This window comes from Malaclemys terrapin, chromosome 2 (assembly GCF_027887155.1).
Source record: "Malaclemys terrapin pileata isolate rMalTer1 chromosome 2, rMalTer1.hap1, whole genome shotgun sequence".
NCBI classification, from domain to species: domain Eukaryota; kingdom Metazoa; phylum Chordata; order Testudines; family Emydidae; genus Malaclemys; species Malaclemys terrapin.
Window position 1 is genome coordinate 86,000,940 of NC_071506.1, and position 23,847 is coordinate 86,024,786.

The 23,847-nt window shown below is 41.4% G+C and overlaps 2 long non-coding RNA genes across 2 annotated transcripts; one reads left to right on the forward strand and one right to left on the reverse strand.

Annotated features, from left to right (window-relative positions):
• Nucleotides 1-637: 637 nt before the first annotated feature.
• LOC128831266 (uncharacterized) lies at nucleotides 638-5,487 on the reverse strand. The gene is made up of 4 exons (XR_008443784.1): nucleotides 5,411-5,487; nucleotides 4,718-4,941; nucleotides 4,487-4,614; nucleotides 638-1,210 (listed from the first exon to the last, which is right to left on the reverse strand). It is a non-coding gene; the product is annotated as an uncharacterized LOC128831266 (long non-coding RNA).
• A 291-nt stretch (nucleotides 5,488-5,778) lies between these two features.
• Nucleotides 5,779-21,967, forward strand: LOC128831265 (uncharacterized). Its single transcript, XR_008443783.1, has 4 exons — nucleotides 5,779-5,866; nucleotides 11,350-11,447; nucleotides 12,254-12,334; nucleotides 20,752-21,967. It is a non-coding gene; the product is annotated as an uncharacterized LOC128831265 (long non-coding RNA).
• Nucleotides 21,968-23,847: the final 1,880 nt, after the last annotated feature.

Here is a 23,847-nt window from a genome sequence, read left to right on the forward strand (position 1 = left end):
CTGCTGAAATGGCTAACAATAGTGCAAATGCAGTGGGGAGTGAGATACAGACTATTTTTTTACATTCCTGTAACCTTTATTTGCCATGTGAGGACAAGACTCTTTGAATATTGAACTTCATATATTTTCCTTAGTACTGTACAGTACTCATATACCATTAGAGGTGCAACATAAATAAAACAGACACTTGGATTTAATAACCTAAAACAGGTCCAATAACTCAGTCAGACATCTTCAGCACCAAACTCCCATTCCAGTAGCCGGCTCACAATCATCCATGAGTCATCCTGTCATCCACAAAATCCTTGCTGTCATATGGTCTGGTAATGTCAGCCCAACCTGTCTTTGAGACCTGAGTTTGCTTTTTGTTCAAAATAGTATGCGTTAGACCTTCTAAAACCAGACACCTCTACCTGATTTATAGATAGATGGCCAAATTCTGGTTTCAGTTACACTTCAGCTACACAGTTGAAGACAGGTCTTCACATGGCTAGACAGACAAGGTGTAAACAAGGGCAAAATTTGGACCTGAAGTGGCTAGTAAAAAAGATGATGAGAAACAAGGTGGGTGAGGTAATATCTTTTATTTGACCAATTTAAGTTGGTAAAAGAGACCAACTTTCAAACTACACAGAGTTCTTCGGGTCTACAGCTAAATAGAACGTGGAACAGATTGTTTAGCATAAGTAGCTAACACATATTCTAACAGATCATTCAAGGCAAAGTGGCCCATTAACACCCCGACAGTCATAGGACAAAAAAAGCGAGTTAATGGGTTTCAGATTGCTGTAATAAGCCATAATTCCAGTGTCTTTATTAAGACCATGATTTTTAATGTCTAGTAAAGTTATGAATTTAAGCTCCCAGGCTCGTCCTTTCAAGATGTGCAGGTTTCCTTTGAGGACGTGGACGGAGAGGTCAGATATGAAGAGATTGTTTTGTGAAAAGGGTTCACCCCCATGTGTCAAGCTCTGGTTCCAGGCATTCAGGCCTGGTGGTTGGAGTGTTGTTTGAAGCTGAATGGAGGGTCGGGATGGGCTGAGGGCTGCACTGAAAATGGAGTCCAGGGAACAGGCTGTGGGTCAGTTCTGAGGTCAGAATTCATAGAAAAGCAACATCAGTATTGTAGTTGGAGTCCAGATACGGCTAAAGGTTGAAGCTGAGTTGGAGTCAGTCCGATGGTCTTGGGGGTCAGGAGTCAGATGCAGGGCTGGAGTAGGTCAGTAACAGGGTTGGAGCAAGGTCAGAATAGGGCATGTACAGAGCTGGAGTGGGCTAGAACAAGGCTCAGGCAAGGCTGGGGCAGGAACAGGAATGAGACCAATGGAATGAGACTCCTGGCTGAGTAGTGAAATTGCACAGACTAACTAATACCGGTGCCTGAGTATAATGTGACTGGGACCCTGGTCAGGAAAATGGCTGCTGCAGAATGCCTGAGTGATGCGTCACTGCAAGCTCTGTTGGAGGAGTCAGTCATGGCAGCTGAATGAGCAGCCATGGTCTGACTGCAGGTTCGCCTCACAACAGGCAATATGGTGTTTTTTGTCTTTTATCGTTTTTTCTATGTGAATTCATTCAAGAGCATAGTGATTGGTTTCACCCATATAGTTGTTATTGGGGCATTAAGTACACTGGATGAGGTACACCACATGTTGTGATAGTCATCTTTCGGACCCCTGGCTCTTGGAAGGTGTGTTATGGGGAGTATTGATCATTAGAGATACATCGGCAGGCTTTGGATCTGTTATTATGGCAGGGTCTGGTGCTGTTTTGAGCTGGTATGTCCTCGTCTGTGGGGAGCTTGGCAAGATTGGGGGTTGTTTGAAGGTCAGAAGAGGGGATTCAGGAAAGATTTATTTCAGAATGTGGTCTGAAATTTTCCCATCAAAAAATGAAGAACCTCTAAAGCAGCTTGTTTCTCATGAATATGTTTAGGAGTCAAAGCTCCATTAATTTATTTTATTTTTTCCTCTGAGGTTAATGTTGTCGTATATATTTTTGTAAAAGTCAGCTGTTGGCATTCAGGCCTTTTTGTGTGTGAGGAGCTAGATGTGATGGTAAACAAGTGAACAAATTTCACTAAGGGCTCTGGTGGTTGTAGCTGTGGTAGGGTTACCATATTTAAAAAATAAAAAAAGAGGACACTCCACGGGCCCTGACCCCACCCCTTTCCCACCCCCGGCCCCGCCCCTACTCCGCCCATTCCCCCAAAGTCCCTGCCCTAACTCCCCCTCCTCCCTCCCAGCCACACGAAAAGGGCTGCCCAAGCACTACCGGCTTCACGGTTTGCCGGGCAGCCACCAGACCCTGCGTCCCCGGCCAGCGCTTCCCCAGCACAGATGGAGCCCGGGAGGGGAAGAACCCAGCCGGGGGCGCAGGGTCTGGAGGCTGCCCGGCAAACCCGTGAAGCCGGTAGCGCTCGGGCTTTGGGCAGCCCCTATGCCTCTGGACCCTGCGCCCCCGGCCGGGCACTTCTCTTCCCGGGCTCCAGCTGCTCTGCTCCGGCAGTGCAGGGTCTGGAGGCAAGGGGGCTGCCCGAAGCCGGTAGCGCTGGCTCGGGCAGCTTGGCTCTTAAACAGAGCCGAAGTCTGAGTCAGGGGAGGAGCAGAGCAGCCGCGGGAGAGGAAGTGCCCATCCGGTATTTTTCCCGGACATGTTCGGCTTTTTGGCAATTCCCCCTGGACGGGGGTTTGATTGCCGAAAAACCGGATGTGTGGTAACCCTACGTGACTGGTGCCCGGGGCCGGGGGTGCAGCTCCAGCCCCAGGGGGACACAAATCCAGACAGTGCCGGCTCCCTGCAACGCGCTGGCGTCCACAACCCCCCGGGGGCGCCCCCCAGTCCTGCGATGGCTGCCGAGCGGCGCCCAGAGACACCCCCCACCCAAAGGACAGGGGCCCGCGCCCTCCCTCCCCCGACGGCTTGCTGCCTCACAGGGGCAGGTTGGTCGCGTCGCAGGGGCCGCTGGGAGTTGTAGTTCTTGGCCGCTCCCCTCTCCCGGCTCTCCCTGGAGCGTGAGGCCCGGCCGGACTACAGCCCCCAGCATGCCCTGGGCAGGAGCCGAGTGTCGCACCGAGATGATGTCACAGCGGGCGACCCACACACACAGATTCGGAGATCCTAGCCTCCCTATTTCCCGGACATGTTCGGCTTTTTGGCAATTCCCCCCGGACGGGGATTTGGGGACCAAAAAGCCGGACATGTCCGGGGAAATCCGGACGTATGGTAACCCTAAGCTGTGGCTACCTGGAAGGGTTAATAGAGTCATAGATTCCAAGGCCAGAAGGAACCACTATGAGTATCTAGTCTGATTTCCTGTATAGCACAGGCCATAGAACTTTCCAAAAATAATTCCTGGGCAATCTCTTATAGAAAAACATCCAATCTTGATTTAAAAGTTGTCAGTGATGGAGAATCCACCACAGCCCTTGGTAAATAGTTCCGATGGTTAATTACTCTTACTGTTAAAAATGTACGCCTTATTTCCAGTCTGACTTTGTCTAGTTTCAACTTCCAGGTGTTAGATCATATTATACCTTTCTTTGCTAGAATGAGGAGCCCATTGTTAAATGTTTGTTCCCTTTGTAGCACCAGAACTGGACACAATATTCCAGTAGCAGTTGTTCCAGGACCCAATACAGAGGTAAAATAACCTCTCTACTGCTACTCCATATTCCCCTTTTTATGCATCCAAGGATATCATTAGCCCTTTTGGCCACCGTGTCGTGCTGGGATCTCATGTTCAGCTGATGATCCACCATGACTCCCAAATCTTTTTCAGACTATCTGCTTCCCAGGATATAGACTCCTATTGTGTAAGTATGGCCTATGCTCTTTGTTCCCAGAGGTACGCATTTACATTTAACTGTCTTAAAATGAATATTGCTTTCTTGCACCCAGTTTACCAACTAATCAAGATCACTTTATATTAGTGACCTGTCTTCTTCATTATTTATCACTCCCCCAATTTTTGTGTCATCTGCAAATTTTTTATTGATGATTTTATATTTTCTTCCTGGTCATTGATAGAAACGTTAAATGGAGTAGGGCCAGGAGCAGATCCCTGCGGGACCCCAGTAGAAACATGCTTACTTGGTGATGATTCCCAGTTCACTGTTACATTTTGAGACCTATCAGTTAACCAGATTTTAATCTGTTTAATGTGTGCCATGTTAGTCATATATCAGTCTAGCTTTTTAATCAAAATGCATGCAGCACCAAGTCAAACCCCTTACATAACTCTAAGTATATTATATTAACTCTATTACATTTATCAACCAAGCTTGTAATCTAATCAAAAATATTATATTAGTTTGAAAGGATCTATTTTCCATTAACCCATATTGATTGGCATAAATTACATCACCCTCCTTTTATTCTTTATTAATAGAGTCCTATATCAGCTTCTCCATTATCTTGCCTGGGATCAATGTCAGACTCGGGACATCACATTTATCTTTTACTTTTTATATTTGCACAACATTACCTTTCTTCTAGTGTTCTGGAACTTCCCCAGCGTGCCAAGTCTTACTGAAAATCAACATTAATGGTCCAGCAAGCTTCTCAGATGGCTCTTTTGAAGCTCTTGGATGCAAGTTATCTGGATCTGCTGATCTAAAAATGTCAGACTTTAGTAACTGTTGTTTAACATCCTCCTGAGCTGATAGTGGAACAGAAAGAGGTTAATAGAGTGCAGGAGCTACTGCAGCAAGCTTACCGTGAGACAGATGACAGCTGAGATTTTCAAAGGTATTTAGATTCCTGGGACTCAGGCACTTAAATACCTCCGAGGATCTTGTTCCAGCCAGACTGGTGAACAATCAGTGATGGCTTTAGGTGTCTAAGGAGTAATGTCTTGCTTCTCTTTCCCACCTTATCGAAAATAGAAGAGATTGTTTTTTTAAAATTTGGAGTTCTTGATTATCTGCAATAAAGCATTGCCTGTAAAAAAAAAAAAAAAAAAAAACTCAGTCCTTGACATGAACAGACTTAAGGGTTATTGGGTTAGAAACAATACCCATAACATTGTACTTCTTTTTACTCTTATATTTCTATGACTTTCATTCTTTCACCCTGAGTAAATTTAGACTAGTTGTACAAAGTACCAAGACAGAAATCACAGCCCCACTCATTAAGTAGAACCTTGATGCTGTTAAACTGGCTAGTTACTTTAGAACTGTACAAAAAAATTATCACCACTAGATGGCATTGATTCAGCATCTAAACTCAAAATACAGCCTTGACATGAGCACAGCTGAATCCCGATCCATGCAGAGGACTAAAAACAAATGATCGAGACATATTTAACCCCTTCTCTCTTCGGTGAGTATACACTATCCATACTGAAGATACTTTTTTTCTTCTTGTCTATACCAGTGTGCGGTGTTGTTGTGCATTGCTAAATAGCTACCTTGCTTCAGTTCTGAGGTATATGCATTTTAGTGGTGGATGGTCCCGAAAACGCTCCTTCCTCATTTTGAAGTTATGCAGTCACTACTGCTCATCCAAGAGAACAGCTGAGGTTGTCATGGTCCAGACCCAAAAGCAGCACTGTATGTGGTGAACATCATCAAATATTGCCTGGATCCAACAACTCCAGAGGTGGGAGGTATACAGCTGTTGCAGCAATAATTCCAAGAGCTGCTGGTCTTGCTCTCTGGCTGTCCATTGGTCCTGCTAGAACACTCTCCACTGCCCTATTGCAGCTGCATCAATCACCATGCAACTCTTCAAAGACTGGAGCAAATTCTTTTCTTTCTGAGCAAAGAGCAAGAACTGACCATGCATGCTGACCTCCATTTTCAGGAAAGGACTGGGAAATAGCACTGGTTCCTGCAGACTTCTGGGATTTTCCAAGGGATTTAAGGTAGGTTGACCTCTTCTCCTATAATGCATATGAGAACTTCAGTATTTTTTATCTTGACAAACTGCATACTGTGCATTACAAAAAAACCCGTCACCTAGGCTTCACCCCAAAGAAAGCATAATTGCCGTTCCCATTCCAGATCACAAATTCTGCCAACAGCTGAAGCCAAATTTTTTGTAGATTAAAGGCATGTGGGATGAGAGGCAGGATAGATATAACTCTGGAGCCAGAGGATTCTATCTGCCAAAGGTTGTCTTGGTATGTAAATGGGTTAGGAGTGATGAGGGGGAAATAAGTATCAGGGGGTAGCCGTGTTAGTCTGTATCTACAAAAACAACAAGGAGTCTGGTGGCATCTTAAAGACTAATAGATTTATTTGGGCATAAGCTTTCGTGGGTAAAAACCTCACTTCTTCAGATGCACAAGAGGGGGAAATAGGATTTCATAAGGTGCCAGTATGACTCCATATGTGAAGCATTTTAATAATCAGTGACGTGTTACTTGACATCTACCATTATTTCTGGATTTGTAGGTGTGTGTTATTTATAGGATCATATCTGAAAGTTTAGCCTGACCTGAGAACATGGAACACGTGGCATGGTGTGTTGCCATAAATTCTTGTTCCTTCAATCAAAGGAAGACTAAATTCTCCTTGAAAAAAATGAGGAAACCATTTGGCTCTTCTTTCATGTTGTTCCACAGTCTGGATCAGTGATTTAAAATATTTTATTTATTCCATATCATATCATGGAAAAAAAGTTCTAAGCAAGTCATCTGGTCATATATGACCTTTTTGATTTCTCACTAGCTGTAGACCTTATTGAATAAATGCAATTTATAAATGGAAATATATCAATATGTGAGGAGTACTGAAAAGAACTCAAGCAGCTCTGTTAACGAAAAAGAAAAGAGAAAAGGTTTGCTCAGCAAAACTCACCAGCTCTGAGAGAACATACCAAAGAGATCAGAAACTTCTTAATTAGCTGACCAGTGGACTAACTTGTGTCAGCACATGGAATTAAAAACTGCAGATATTGACTAAAAAATATTTGCACACTAAGATACGTAACCTCTCTGTGTATATCCCTAATAGTGTTATTGGCAGTTGTGTGTGGAATGAGGAAAGAATCTGCAATTTATTCTGTAACTGCTACTCATACTGAGTGAAATCAATGGGACTACTTGTGGAGTAAGGACTATTCAAATTGAGTAATGGTGACAGAATGTGGAGTCCAATCAGTACCATATTCTCCCCTCACTCCAAACACAATTTCCAGCAACACCAGTGATAGAATTAGCTTGGGGGTCTGCAAACCCAGGGATTTGTCTTGGATCCGTCTCTAATATTTTCAGTTCTTTCCTTGTTCACTTGAGGAAGTGGCAGAGTTAAAGATACCAGGGGCAGTTTATCACTTAATTTTACTTTGTAATCCAGAACACAAAAAGGGAGAGACTAATTGGTTGTTGAAGGATTAAACTCTGAATTTTCCTCATATACCATATTAAATAGATTCCCAAAAAACATTCAGGAGCAGATTCGGAAGTAACACATAAGATGGTGTAGTGAACAGGGCCGGCTCTAGGCACCAGCAAAACAAGCTGGTGCTTGGGGCGGCACATTTTTAGGGGCAGCATGGCCGGTGCCAGAATGCCGCCCCAAAAAATGTGCCCCGGCCGCCCTAGCTCACCTCCGCTGCAGCTGCCACGGCGCGCGAAACAGCTGATTCGCGCCTGGGAGGGAGGGGAGCAGCGGCACGCGAATCAGCTGTTTTGCGCGCCGCGGCGGCTCAGGGTCTCCCCCTCCCTCCCAGGCTCTCAAACCTGGGAGGGAGAGATCCCGAGCGGCCGTTTCGCGCGCCGCTGCTCCCCCTCCCTCCCAGGCTTGGGAGCTAGGGAGGGAGGAGGAGAAGCGGCGCCCGCGCCGCAGCCACTTGGAGTCTCCCCCTCCCTCCCAGGCTCTCAAACCTGGGAGGGAGGGGGAGACTCCAAGTGGCCGTGGCGCGGCGCCGCTTCTCCCCCCTCCCTCCCTCCCTCCTAGGCTTGAGAGCCTGGGGGGAGGAGGCAGGGCTGGGGATTTGGGGAAGGGGCAGAGTTGAGGCGGGGCCAGGGGTGGGGTAATTAAATAAGGGGGGGGCAAAATAGTTTTTGCTTTGGGCGGCAAAAATCCTAGAGCCGGCCCTGGTAGTGAAGCACCTTATATCCACTTACTCTCCCTTAGGTCTACTTACACTATGTGTATCAGCGTGTAAGGGAGTTTGAGTGGGTGAAACTTGCATACTGAGAAGCAGGACAAGATTTAAGCAGGTGTACATTAATGTAGGGTGGGTGCTGTCAGAGGTGAGGTTAACAAGATACCCATTCGGAAAGTTTTCTTATATTTGACCTGAACAATTGTAATAGTCAGTTTTCTGAACATCCTATTATTCTTTTAAGAATCTTGGAAATTTGAGATGGAATAGACATTTCTGGACATTTATATTGGTCCATCTCCACTCGCCAATGCAGTTATTCTCTACAATGTTTTCTAACACCATTTCCTGTCATCTTTTGTTAATTGTCTCAAGTGGGGTGGTTTCCAGCATTTACCTTAGAAGACTATTTTAAATTATAATAGACCTCACAGTTAGGAAATTCTGCTGATATTAAGATTAAAGGCTCTTAACTTCATTCCAGTACCTCCCTTTTATTACTCTAGCTATTGTTCTCTTACTGGCTTACATCCTTCAAATATTTGTGGACAGATATCCCCTCTTTCACTCTCTGTACTTCCCCAACCAGTCATCCTTTAGCTAAACTTTAGATGGTGGATCAAGATTCTGATACCCTTATTTAGCTAAGTAGTGCCTTAATCCATGAATAGTCTCACAGTTTCTAGTGTCTTGGCTGCTCTTTGCCACTTTTTGTCTCTCCCTTTTCTCCAGTGGAACTAGTGGCAGAATACAGTACTACACAACATACAGGACTCAGAATCTGACCCTGATTTACTTTAATCTCTAACCCTAGATCAGTCTTTTCAATCCGTTAATTAATTAATTAATGTTGTTAAGTAATGTTGCTCTAAAATTTGTCTACATCTTTCTGGCCATTGAGCTGCCTTCAAATAAATGCAATAAAGATGCAGTCTCACCAAACCCATATTGAGGTGGAAATGACACCTCTTTGCTCTGTGACATGATTCCTTTGAATAAAGTATGTAGCTCAGAATTGCGTTGGCTTTTGAATTTGTCTTCCTTGTTATTCTTCAGAACAATTCTTGTACAGTTTGCCAGCTAGCAACAATTAATGAGTTACAATAACCCTTCTTTTTTATCAATTGTTTTATTTACTTTGATTCAGTAGGGATATGTCTTGTAGATCAGACTGGTGAAGGTAATTGTTTTCTGAATTTGTCTACGAGTGCCCAGAACACTTACATAAAACCAGGAAATATGTCTGATTTTAAATCAGTGCATAACCAGTGCATGAATCAGTGTAAACCTTCTATTTGACAAGATTTCTGTAATCCGGTGTTATCATGTTTATATCTGTGGAGATTATCTCAACCTCTATGAAGTTACTTATAACAATATTGTTTCACCCTCAGCCTCTTACAACAGGCATACTCTTTATCACTCTTCTACATGCAAAAAGAGTTTAGTCCGATTAATAAAAACTGGCAGCATCTTCTCTGAGTTGTCCTAGCCTTTTGTGTATAGATTAACACTTATCGTTTCTCCTGTTACATGTATCACAGCCATGAGAGTTTTTCGATTCTGACTTTCAGTTGATCACTTTCACAGATCTGTAATTTCAGCTGCTAAAGCTTCAGAAGGATTGGGCATTTTGAAAGTTAAAAACTGAACAAATTCTCAAGACTTTTCTATACTGCTTGTTGTTTGGATGTCACTGGCCAACAGCTAAGGGGCATTGCCACTGCAATGTTCTTATGACACGGAGCCGTAGCATCTGTGGCAGTATGTGATCATATGCTCATAATCTTGATTTTATTACCCAATATTTTAAAAACTAAAGTGGAAGCAATTAAAGAATTAGAGAGGTCCTCCACTGCATAGGGCATCAAGAACATATCTAATTTTAACTGACAGAGTTTGGTAAAAGTACATATTTGTATCATAGAATCATAGAATATCAGAGTTGGAAGGGACCTCAAGAGGTCATCTAGTCCAACCCCCTGCTCAAAGCAGGACCAATTCCCAGCTAAATCATCCCAGCCAGGGCTTTGTCAAGCCGGGCCTTAAAAACCTCCAAGGAAGGAGACTCCACCACCTCCCTAGGTAACGCATTCCAGTGTTTCACCACCCTCCTAGTGAAATAGTTTTTCCTGATATCCAACCTGGACCTCCCCCACTGCAACTTGAGACCATTGCTCCTTGTTCTGTCATCTGCCACCACTGAGAACAGCCGAGCTCCATCCTCTTTGGAACCCCCCTTCAGGTAGTTGAAGGCTGCTATCAATGTGTATAATGTGTATGTCAAAGGAAATGATTCCCTTTCCATGTCTTTAACATGACACTGTTGCTGTACCAGAAGCTCAATTACATGGTGGCATTGTGTGAAGCCCCTTGCAGTTTCTAATGACAGACAAACACATGCTGCTTCAGTAGCTAGCTCTGAGTGTTACAGCTGAATGGACTGGAACAAGAGGAAATGGAATAATTTGTCCAGGCTCACCCAGCGAACCAGATGCTTAGACAGAATTTACAGATTTTTTGTTCTTTACCTCAAGAGTTCATTAGTTACAATTTGTACAATTTACCATAAAAAGGACTATAAACATTCGATCATGTCCTTAAAAAAAATCACAGATTTAAGATGCTTTGCCTTCACAGTGCAGAGCTGGAATAGAGAGAACTGAAAATCTGGAGAGATGGTTCTATCTATTATCATACATTGGTATTGTAAAAGCGATTCTTCTGCAGAAAGTTACATCTGGACCATAGTTAATTCTCTGCTGTTTCAGAACGTGACAGAGGGCAGTTGCAGAATATACAGATTTCATCCTAAATCTCTTTGTTACATCCCTTTGCTAAAACATTCCTTACAGGCATTCTTCTTCTGTTGCTCTCTATTCCTTATGTATCTATCAACTATAAGTGCCTGTTAATGGCTTTTAGTCCACCCTCATGTGACTGGCAAACACCTTCATCTTTGTAGGAAAATTAAGCGCACTCCCAAATTGGTGTAACAAGCATCCATAAACTTAAGAACCATATTCAACAGCTGTGACTCATGCTACTAGCACAAGATAATTGAGGCTTAATGCACTAAAGTAGGAAGCAATATTACAGGTAGACATTTGCATTGGATCTCTGAGGATGCTTTTAAAATTCAGCAGATCTAGTAAAATCAATTAAGCCTATCTAGTCAATATGTACCCAGGACTGAAAAGAATCTCAAAGACACTCTGAGTAAGTTTTTGCTCTCCTAATATACAATATATACATCATGAATTCTATTCTAATTATCTCTCTCTCTTCTCAAAGAATCAACATCTCCTACAAAGTCTATGCTGGGAAAAATGCTGAAGGAAAGGAAAATAATGTCAGCTGGTGGTGTCATCCCTCATGGAAAACATTCTGAGGTTAATTACCAATTTGGTTGCACTTACAAAGTTTGCTGGAAAGATGATCCATCCTGGGAAGACATAAGTGTCTTGTTTTTTCTAAATGATATTCAATTGTGTTGAATGCTGGTGAATGTCTGACATCTGCCCCTTTCTTCCTGAGATTAAGCACTGACCTCTATGTTCTGCCAACAACAATTCTTTTTTCCATTTATTTCAGGATCTACAGCATCTGTAGTTTTGAAAAACTTACTCCCGGCTGGTGTTTTTTTTCCTCCTTGTATTTTGGCACCTAGGCTGTTATTGTTTTTATAAGCTATCAAATATGCAGCTACAAAATCAGGATAGATAATTTGAACAGAGGATTCATTATTAATTTTAATCTCATACATTTTTTGCCAACCCTCCACTTTTCACTTACAGGGAAGCAGACAAACAAACTTGGCTTAAGGAAGATATCTCAACTATAGTCTCAATATCCATCATCCTACAGCTTTCACAGTTGCCATGAAATAATGATCAGTTTTTACCACCCAAAAGACCATGTGTGACTAGAGGTGAATTGTGATTTGGTATGTAATTTGTTCCAAGGAGTATCTTTCAAAAAGCTTTTCAAGGTCAATGAAAATTCTAGATTTTTTTTTTTTTTAAAAACATGCCAAAAAAAATCACCTTTACCAGATTTTATAAAAATGTCATTCTGTTTGTTGGTTTCTTTTGTTTGTTTTTTACAGCACTTCATTTTATAATGGACTAATTTTGTGCAGTCAAAGGGAAACAGTCCACCATATCTGCAGCTGAAATCTTGTTTGTGTACATTTTAGGAGGACAGCACAATAAAACTTGGGAGTGAAGGTGTCACTTCTGTGTTTAAATGGCGGTGAACTGAAACAGAGATAATATTTGTAAGTATAATGGTTGAATAATTTATAGTTTAGAAGTCATGCACGGCAAGAGAGTATTTCTCTTATAAAAATTTATTATTTAGGATCTATTGACTAGGAAAACATATTAGAGGATTTTCCAATGCAAGAGGGGGGAAAATATAAATAAAAAGAAAGTCAAGGAAGGGTATGCAAGATTCACATATCAGGTAGGCTCATATACATAGGAGGCACAGAACAGAAATTCTGGATGAAGAGAATTGTAGGGAAGTTCTTATGAATATGAATGAAAAATGAGATATGAAATAACAAGATACAGAAACGAGAGACAGAGCTGTCCCTTGGGTATGGAGAATTGGGGCAACCCCTCCGGGCCCTGTGCTTTGGGGGGCCCCACGCTTCAGTGTGTGTGTGCCATGCAGAGGGCACTAGGCTGGCCCGGGGCAGGGCTTAGGGGTGCCTGGGGGGCCAAGCTAGCTCGGGGGATTAACGGGGGGCCTGGTGCCAGCAGTGGGGGTCGGCTCCAGACTCACCGGAGGGAAGCACATGTTGTATTTCTTTTTCTTGCTCAGCATCACGGGGCTCAGGATCCGGCTCCGGCAGCAGCGACCCCAGCCCGCCCCACTCTGTCCTGCCCCGCCAGCTCCTGGCGTTGCCCACCGCCGCACCGGTCGCCAGCATCCTAGCGCCACCGGACATGCCAGCACCAGGCTGACCCCATCCATTGCCATTCTGCCCCGGACTCTCCCTTTTCCAGGACCTCCCAGCACACGGGGCCCACTCACCCTAGCACAGATGCCACCCTGTGACTCTCCATTGTCCCTCACCCCCCAGCACTGGTGTCCCCTCCCCACACCAGATTTCACCTGTATAAAAAATGTTAAGGGGGGCCCATAAAGACTGATTTGTCCTGGGCCCCACACCCCACTAGGGATGGCCCTGATGAGAGAGAGGGGTTTTTTTTAGTAAGACCTCTGGACTATATAATTGAGTACAAGGGAAGAAAGAGTGCATAGCCACATGTTAAAGCACATTTTACACAGCCTGATTACATCTCTATTCAGCAATAATTTAGCTTTGTGATCCATGAGTTTCAATGTCTTAGCATCTATTGATCCGCTCTCAAAAAATAACCATGGCAACAGAATGCCAACAGCAACATTCTACTCCACTCCTGTCAGTTCAAAGGCTTATATGACATCAAAAGACTCTATTGGGAATGGTAAAGGACACTTACAAATACATTACGTGAGATAGCGCTTGCCTGCGTGACAATTACTCTTGGCTAGAGTCTACATAAGTCAGGCTTCCAGATGAAGCAGCAATATAATCCAAATTGCAAAACAGCTTATTCTAGAATAATACAAAAATACCCAGATTATTTATGAAATATCCCTTTCCATTCAAAAACATAAAGAACTGTAAGTACCAAAGAATATTAGGCCATCACAGGCTTTTTAAATACAGAAACATCTCCAGTTACTTGGAATTTGTGGCTAACATTTGGGGTTTGCTGATGCAATACAGTGGTTCTCATCCAGAGGTCTGGGGACCCCTAGCAGGTTTCAGGGGGTCCGCCAAGCAGGACCAGCATTAGAGTCACTTGAGGCTCAGGGAAGAAAGCTGAAGCCCCACCACATGGGGCTGAAGCCTGAGGCCCTGAGTCCTGCCACCCAGAGCTGAAGCCGAAGCCTGAGCAATGTAGCTTTGCGGGGGCCCCTCTGGCACTGGGCCCCAGGAAATTGCCCTGCTTGCTATCCCCTAATGCCGGCCCTGGCTTTTACATGCAGAAAACCAGTTATTGTGCACAGGTGGGCTGTGGAGTTTTTATAGCATGTTGGGGGGGCCTCAGAAAGAAAAAGGTTGAGAACCCCTGCAATACAATATTCTTTTTAAGTTTCAATTTTATAGACAGGATTTCTCATTACTGCTATTAAACATAATGCAGGCCTGTCATTGGAGAGCTGAAGAGAGACCATACTATGTATAAATGTAATAGAATACTAGCTCACTTTAGTACTGTGACAGGTGGTAGATCCACATTATGAATTATGGCATTGGAATTTTTAAATATATATATTGGAAAGACATATGGTATTTTGATCATACACTAATAACTAATGGAGATCTGTATTCATGAAATAACTTTACAATTTCCCAAAAGAGAATCTGGTGCTATTCTTTCTACTGGACTCCATTATTTGTGTATTTTGGTTGAAATTTACCTTTCTGGATTTTAGTATTATGGAATAAACTATTTTGTATTTTGGCTATATACCCATACATGTCCAAATGCTTTAGTTACTAGAAGCCCAACAGTACAGCACTCAGAGGGAGCCATAAAAAAAAAAATCTCTAAAAGTGACTTCAAATTGTCTTTCTATTCCTAGAAATATCACAAATTTAAAATATGATTTCTCAAACCCTTCCATGGCAAAAGCCAACTGCAGGGTCCTGTTGAGAAGCTGTAAATCTACCTTTCCCAATGGTGTATAAGTATGTGTGTGTATACCCCATTAAAATGAGTCATAATTGCTTGCAATAAATGCTTTGGAACATCTGTTTATTATTCAGCAAGACACACTTCTTTCTGACAGATCTGTAAGTGCCTTCAATGTACAGTCCATAATCTCCTCTGTTTTGACAGCACTGATTTTGTCATGTCTGGTATGAGACTAATTACAGATGAGATAGGTACATAGAGACATAATCAATAATAAGTAAGTCTATATGAAAGTGTTCAATTTAGATGTCTGTCTTCTGGCTGATATAAGTTGTTTTACAGTCTACATGTTATAGAGCAGATAACATATCCTGTACACTCTACTCCATTTTGTGTCAATGTCCAACAATGTGTCATTGCTAAAGAATGTGCCCTTTTCAGAACTAATGAAACCAGAGATGCACCACAGATACTTGAAAAAAAATAAATGACCATGATAGTGTTTTTGTAGAGAGGCAAAGGGAGGTTGTTGGTTCATGAGATAATTTGTTTGGCGTTAATACCAGTTCTAAATGGTGGATGGACTATCCGCCTTTCCTTCTTAGGCAAAATTCCCAGTGACTCTAATGGAAAGTTTAGTGGAGAAAAGACAAAGGGGAGTGGAATCTAGTTAATATTTTACTGATGACAATAAATAATGCTTTTTCTAATAGCAAACGCAGTAGTGATACGTAATTGGTATTAGGAAGGCAATATGTAAATCAGCCTTTTAAAGGAAAATTATCATCTTGAACTTTTTTTAATTTGATAATTTAAAAAAATAAGTTTTCTGATAGAGGGTCTCTTTATTAGTATTTCCTAAAGTAAAAAATATTCTTTGGGAAAAATAATCAGGATTTTTTTCTTTTCCCCCGTTGATGTTTAGAAGGCTCTTTTGAGCAGGGAAAGCATCATATTAATTATGTTGAGTGGTAACCCCTCCTCTTTCTTTCTGTGCACATTCCTTCCTGCTGCCTCTCTAGTTTCAATTTTGCTGCTGCTATGATTAGTGAACATCCTCTTGCAGTGCCTGTGGAAGATAGTCCATCATCACCCAGGCAGTGAAATTGGCTGATCCCAACCTTATCAACCTGCTCAAATTGAAGAACCAAGTTTGTGATGTTTTATTTTGACAGAAATTCTATGAATCTGAGCAAACATTATTTTATTGCACTATTTAGAGGTCCCAATTCTTTTAAAAAGAAACAATATTCGCTGTTCTCTCTGCACTACAGTAAAGCTCTGCCTCTAAGAGTGAACAAAACACTTAAAATAGAATTAAGTGTGAGAATCTGATGGATGTACTAGAGAGAGTTCTTCAGTTCTAGCTCCGATCTCTTGTGTGCACAGTTATGTGACAAGGCAAAGTTCTTCTTTCACTAGGTTTGTTTCTTTACTGGGTATTTATAAATTTTTGTGTTCTGATTTCATCATACATTGTTCTAATGAATGCCTAGCTGTATTTGGAACCCAATTCGGAGCCTGCAAGCAAGGCTCAAATAAAATGACTTTGCTTGAAGGGGAGATAGTCTCCCCCACAAATCAAAAGCAGGATGCAGATCACCCAAACATCTGGGCTGCAGACAGTTACTGCTGGAGCTGGGGAGAAGGAAAGGCAGACATAGCCCGCTTCTTGCTTCCTGTGTGGGTTTTGCACAAAGGCCCACTGGCCTTGTCCCTGATATGTCTTTCCACACAATGAGCTAAGGAGAGATCTCCTCTGTGGTGTGAATGGAAGTATGGATTTCCCATTACTGTCCCTCCCTGTCTCCCAATCATGATGCATCAGACATGCAATTTTTAAGCTGCTTTTTGCTCTTACTTTACATGCATGAGGCTCCTGTGGATGTGGCTGTTAATCCATTTGATAGATTTATCCCATGGTCACGATGAATTGTAGCTGTTTCAGTAACAACATAAAGGAACTGCAGAGCAAGTGAATTTCAACAGGTTTATTATAGTTCTTATCAAATAAGCAGATAGACAGGCTTCACTATATCTAAGAACTAATGTTCATCGCCTACACAATATATATACACTCAGTCATTTGCATAAACAAGGCAAGCAGAATGCTTCAGAGGGTTTTCTGGATATTTAGTCTGCCAGTCTGCTGCACAATTGTGAGTTCACTTTTGAATAGAGTAAAATATTAATCATACCGTGTCAAATTTTTCTCTGGTATGATTCCACTGAAGCCAATGGAGAAACACCAGGAACGTATTTGTCTTGTAGGCTCATACTGCATACTTTTTTCTTGGTACACTGTCCATTAATAGCGTACTAATTTTCTTGCTGTGGGATTTAGTGCATCTTCAGTCCTTGTTACATACAGGAGGGTTCATTGCTTAAATGTGAGCTTGTACTCTTATATGAATTATAAAGCCAGATTTTTGATGGATGTATTAACAATAGCTTCCTTAAAATGGAAAGGAATTTAAATAAAGGTATCTTTCCTCTTAATCCTATCCTTTCCTGTCTTCTCTCTGACTAGTACAACTCCATTGCCTTCCAACTTCGGCATGATTTGCAACTCTTCTCTCCGCACCTCTCTGATATAGGTTTTCACAAAGTCCTGTCACTTTCTCACCTAAAATCTGTTTTCCTCTCTGTTCTGAGTGCTAAACAATCAGTCTGTACCTTAATCACTTTGCCTCTTGACTGCTGCAATCTCTTCCTTTCAGTTCTTCAATCATTTCTTCTCTTTAATCTAACAAAGACACTGGAGCCAAAAATCTTTGTTTCTTGCTACTTTGATAATGGTATGTCCCACTCCTTGAATCCCTTCACTAGCTTCTGTTCTCTTCTGTACAAAGTGCAATTTTTTTGTCTGCATCTTCAAATCTTGGCTTACATCTTTACCGCTCTCAGCTTTCATTTTCTTTTACATCTGCCCTTGTGCCCAATGCACTGCCCAATCCTTTCTCCTTAGCACTCCCTTTGGTTTTGTCTAGGTTGGAATAAGAGGTCATGGTTGACGCTGTGTCAACCACAGCATTGCTGTAGCATGTAGAAACAAGATAATACTCTTTAACACATGTTAACTTGTTATTGTCAAGTTAGCAGGGAAAATTGCTATTGAAGAACAGCCTATTAGATGGGTGTTGAGGGAAGGAAGAGAAGTATTGATTAAATGGATCCTCCTTAGACATCCATGTGCAAATATGATATTAAGAACATAAGAATGGCCATACTGGGTCAGACCAATGGTCCTTCTGGCCCAGTATCCTGTCTTCTGACAGTGACCAATGCCAGGTGCTTCAGAGGGAATGAACAGCAATGGTAATCATCAAGTGATCCATCCCCTGTTGCCCATTCCCAGCTTCTGGCAAACAGATGCTAGGGACACTTCAGAAAATGGTTTTGCCTCCCTGCCTATCCTGACTAATAGTCATTTATGGGCCTATCCTCCATGAACTTTTTTGAACCCAATTTTATTGTTGGCCTTCACAACATCCCCTGGCAATCAGTGCCACAGGTTAACTGGGAATTGTCTGAAGTACTTCCTTTTGTTTGTTTAAAACATGCTACCTATTAATTTCATTGGATTACTCCTGGTTCTTGTGTTATGTGAAGGAGTAAATAAATAATACTTCCTTAATTCACTTTTTCCACACCTGTCATGATTTTATAGACCTCTGTCATATCCACTCTTAGTCGTCTCTTTTCCAAGCTGAAAAATCCCAGTCTTTTTAATCTCTCCTCATACTGAAGCTGTTCCATAAACTTAATCATTTTTGTTGACCTTTTCTGTACCTTTTCCATTTCTAATATATCTTTTTTGAGATGGGCTGACCAGAACTGCACTCAGTATTCCAGGTGTGGGTGTACCTTGGATTTATACAGTGACATTATGACATATTTTGTCTTATTATGTCTTATCCATCTATTTGTGAATATCTTGTTCCTGGCTGTTCAACTGGTCAGACTGTTCCTTGGGCTAGTACATTTTTCAGGTCTTGGAGAGTGCTGCAATGGAGGTGAAGTCTGTACTGATGAGCCCTGACTCCACAATGTAAAGAAGTAGAAGCCATTGGCTATGTCTTTTGTACATCATAGCTGCAGTAGAGTGACTGGGAGAAAGGAAAGAGAACCAGGCCCTGGCCCCAGAATATCTTTACAGCTAATGAACTGTTTTATTTTAGTAAAGTCTGAAATCAAATGCAGAGGTAAGTCTCTGAGGAAAAGGGGAAAGTTGCCAAGGCTTCTGGAAATTCCAACTTAACACAAACTCAGGGCCAACGGAAGGTTGTTGGTGGGAGAGATACAAGCCAGAAGGCTGCCAAAGCTCAAATCCAGGGTAGAGAAAGCTGACTGTAGGAGAAACTCTATTTGAAGACTGAAGAAAACCCAATGTAGTGGCTCAAAACTATGTTACACTTGTGTAATTATATTTTTATGGAGTATTAGTGATACCTGCTTTTTGTATGTGTGCATGTGCATTATGGATTCTTGGCATTTTTATATGTGTGTGTGTAATATATAAAATAGAATATAATTAAGTGTTGTACTTGCAGACTCGAGTACAGGACCCAAAAGAGAATCTGAACTGTAAAACATAGAAAGAACTGAGTTCTGTTCTACTGTGCAGATTTTGTTTCAGTCTGGTTGAGCGCTGCTTAGTTCAAGCTGTTGTTATGAGGAAGTGATAGTTTACATCTCCCATCTCGTGTGTATTGGAAAATTGGCAGCACTACCTTGTAATTCATCACTTCTTGTGAGTCTGGGGACAATTTATCTTGAACTGTAGGGCAAAGAATTATGCTAAGATGTGAAAGCAAAATGTCGTGTTCCTCTGAACTGAATCAACTTTATAAGAAAGAACAGACAGAAACCTTGTCTAAATATTCTACAGAGTTGGAGATTTTTTTATAGACATTAAATTGTATAACTCAACTTTGCACTCTTGAATGCTTCACATCTAAACTGTTCTGCCTTCTGATTAATTCTGTGTCTGTTTGTGAGGAGATGAGTCATGATTAATAATATATACTGTCATAAAAGAAGCTTTTGAATCAACAATATTCACAATTAGGTAATCTCAATAAAGTTTCATTTCTGCCTTAAAGTTGCAGTGCGCATTCCTCCCAATGACAGTATCGTAATGTAGTATGTGCTGATGACAGGGATCTTTAGAAAGCACAATGCAAACTAAACAGTCCTTTAACTATCTAGCAATTGCACATTGGTAATGTGGTTAGTATTTGATCAATGGCTAAATAATTACTCTTTTTAACAGCAAGGGTTTGGTTATTTACAAAACCAGAAATGCTTGCTCATCACATATTTTTCATACAATTTAAATTTTTTCCAAGTTCCCCAAGAGAGGTGAATTTTAAGATGTAACAAATAGTCTGTCTTGCATCTTGTGTTTCTCAGTTACTTCTAGTCATTCATGATGTCGTGTGTGTGTGTGTGTGTGTGTGTGTGTGTGTGTGTGTGTGTGTGTGTGTAGGATATCAGACCTTCTCAAGTATGTGTTGTAAATTACTTTTTATATACTAATGCAGCTGACAGTTTCTCCATTAACTTGAATTGTATTTTCATGTAGATTGTAATATACAATTTAGACTGTTAATTGCCTCAGGGAAAGAATTATATCTTTCTACTTTCTTCTGCAAAGTGTGTCACATATTTTTGGGTCTTAGAAAATAATAATAGAAATAATAATAATATAATAATTAATAATTTAAATTGTAAATAATTAAGAGTTTCAAAGTTTTGAGTGGATATAATTTTGGCTAGTGATTATTATGACTCGGGAGATATATATTTGTAATTCCTCTGTATAAAGATTCCCGCAAGACTGGGATAATGTTAGCACTCAGATACCATTGCCATGTAACCAGGACCTTGAGATCTTCCAAAGAAATTAGCCCCAACCATCTTTCTTCTGTTTTGACTATCTTTTAGTAGGTTAAAAACAAAGCCTAATACTCTTCTTTCTCACTCTTTACAGGGATTTGGGATACAATACCAAGATCTGTCCCTGGCTTTCTTCACATGGGTTCCTAGATGGTGACTCCATGACTTAGAAAGAGTAGATTTCTCATCTCATCCACCCGACGCTACACCTTTTAATTCTTTCCACCATCCCAGAACTCAAAAGGTAACCTATCTGACACCTCCCACCCTCTGTCATGCCCCCAGAACCAGACTCTTTTTTTCCTCCCCAAAGCTGATAGCAAGAGAATATCACCATTTTTCAAAAGGAAGTGTTCCCCCCGCTCCTTTTCCTTCATTATGCAGCCTTTACTTCAATGGGACTACTCACATGCTTAAATTACATTGTAGAATCAGGACCGTAACTAGGTAACCTATTTTAAAGCATTGTTCCTCCTAATAGCATATATCATTTTGTCTGGTCAGCTATAATTTCATTGTTAGGGACTGCATTTAAAAGTCTTCTCGTCATTATCTGTAGGTGGCAGAATCTACAATGTAACATACTGTGCTGGATCTGTCTAAGTCTCTTTTCCTCCTGATTGTGGTATATGAACCTCAAAATCTGCTACATTTTGTTGGACCTGCAGATATCGTTAGCAAAATTTTAGCAATTTCACCCATCTATCCAACAAGACAGATTTATAAGTAGAGAGCCAGCCATCAATTTGAGGAAAATCTCTCCCACTTGGGAATAGTAATGACCCTCGTGTTCACATATTACTGTGCCTTGGGGTATAATACTTTTGCTTTCAAAAGTCCCTATGTGGAAGGGACCATCTCTGAGACAGAAAGAGTCTTTATTCTGACTCAAAGTGGTTAAGTCATCATATCACTAATGGAACAAAAACAGCTAAGCAGGGACCTGCTCTGTTTTGTCACAAAAGTCAGGCACTGGCCATACTGGTGGAGATTATCATTATCACATATTACTGAGCCAAGAATAATAGAAGTGTTCCATTTTACATCATATCTTGCTTTAATATAAGCAGTTCAAGTTTCTATTTTGATTATTCTTTAATTTAATCTTTTAGTAGAAAGCTGGTATTTAAGTATACATTGGACAAAATAATGTGAATCACCTTTGTAACAAATAAAACCAGGAAATTCACTGTTACCTATTATGGATGCCTATTTACTTACTCATGTTTTCTCTTGTTACTGAAGAGTTGACTGAATTACAACTGTTATATCATGAAAGATTGCCATTTCTAACAAAGACCAAAAGAGGAAATGAGTGCCAAATTAAAAGTCTTTGTTTCATATATATGTGTGTGTGTGTATAATTTGTGTGTATATATATATGCATGTACACACGTGCATATTGTACACGTACAATATATCCAAATACGTTTGAAAAAGTGGTTTAAAATACAAACAATCACTAATGGAATAAAAACAGCTCAGCAGGGGTCTGCTTTGTTTTTCCCAACATTGCATAACACATAAACCAAATCTCGAATCATCATTACCACAATTCACACACTTTCCATCATAGAATAATAGAAATGTAGGGCTGAAAGTGACCTCAAGAACTCATCGAGTCCAGCCCACTCTGCAGAGGCAGCACCAAGTAAACCTAGACCACCCTGACAGGTATTTGTCCAGCCTGTTCTTAAAATTCTCCAATGATGGGGATTCCACAAACTCCCTTGGAAGCCTATTCCTAATCCCTCATAGTTAGAAAGTTTTTCCCAATATCTAATCAAAATCTCCCTGTCTGGAGGTCCTGAAGGGGTAAATGTACACCTGAGAGGTCAATTAACATACCTGGCAGCACCTGCAAGAGAGAAAGCTCTTAATTGATAATGAAACCCAACTAGTGAGGGGCTGGGTAATAATTCTAAAGCCAGGAAGCTTGTATCAGGGAGAGGCAACAGGGAGTCTACAATCACTCCCTGAGGGATAGAAGAGGTAGGAAGTGGTCCAAGGAGGAAGCAAGGAGCCTGAGGGAGTAGACCTTGGCTACCAGCTACAGGGTCTTTGAGCTGGAACCCAGAGTAGAGGTTCCCCTACTAGCCACCAAGGAAGGTGTGGTGAAATCCCCTGAGGTAAGGGGTGTAAGGACTATGGAACCCAGAGACAGATAGAAGACCTGCTGTAAGATCATTGGACTATAGCCTGTCTGGACTCTCTAAAGCATGACGTCTAGAGGACCAACCTACTTGAAGAGAGACCACTGCTGCAATGGAGCTACCATCAGCAGGGGGCCCAGTGTGCTACACCACATCTGGCCATGAGGAGGTGCTCCTGTGAATCTCCCTTGCTGCAGATTAAGCCCATTACCTCTTGTCCTACCTTCAGCAGACATGGAGAACAATTGATCACTTTCATTGGGTCCCCCCTCAGTCTTCTTTTCTCAAGAATAAACATGCCCAGTTTATTTAACCTTTCCTCATAGGTCAGGTTTTCTAAACCTTTGATCATTTTTATTGCTCTCCTTTGGACTCTCTCCAGTTTATCCACATCTTTCCTAAAGTGTGGCTCCCAGAATTGGACACATTACTCCAGCTGAGGCCTCATCAGTGCCAAGTAGAATGGTACAATTACCTCCCAGGTTTTACGTACCACACTCCTGTTAATACACCGCAGAATGATATTAGCCTTTTTCACAACTACCTCACATTGTTGACTCATAGCGAATTTCTAATCCACTATAATCCCCGGATCCTTTTCAGCAGTACTATCACCTAACTAGTTATTCCCCATTTTTTCGTTGCACGCTTGATTTTTCCTTCTGAAGTGAAGTACTTTGCACTTGTATTTATTGAATTTCATCTTGTTAATTTCAGACCAATTTTTAATTTGTCAATGTCATCTTGAATTTTAATCCTGTCCTCCAAAGATCTTTCAACCCCTGCCAGTTTGATCCTGTCATCCAGAAATGTTATAAGCATACTCTCCACACCATTATCCAAGTCATTAATGAAAATATTGAATGGTACCGGACCTAGGACTGGTCCCTGTGGGACCCACTAGATACACTCTCCCAGTTTGACAGTGAACCATTGATTACTACTCTTTAAGTACTGTCTTTCAATGAGTTGTGCACCCATCTTATAGTAATTTCATCAAAATCACATTTCCCTAATTTTATTATGAGAGTGTCATA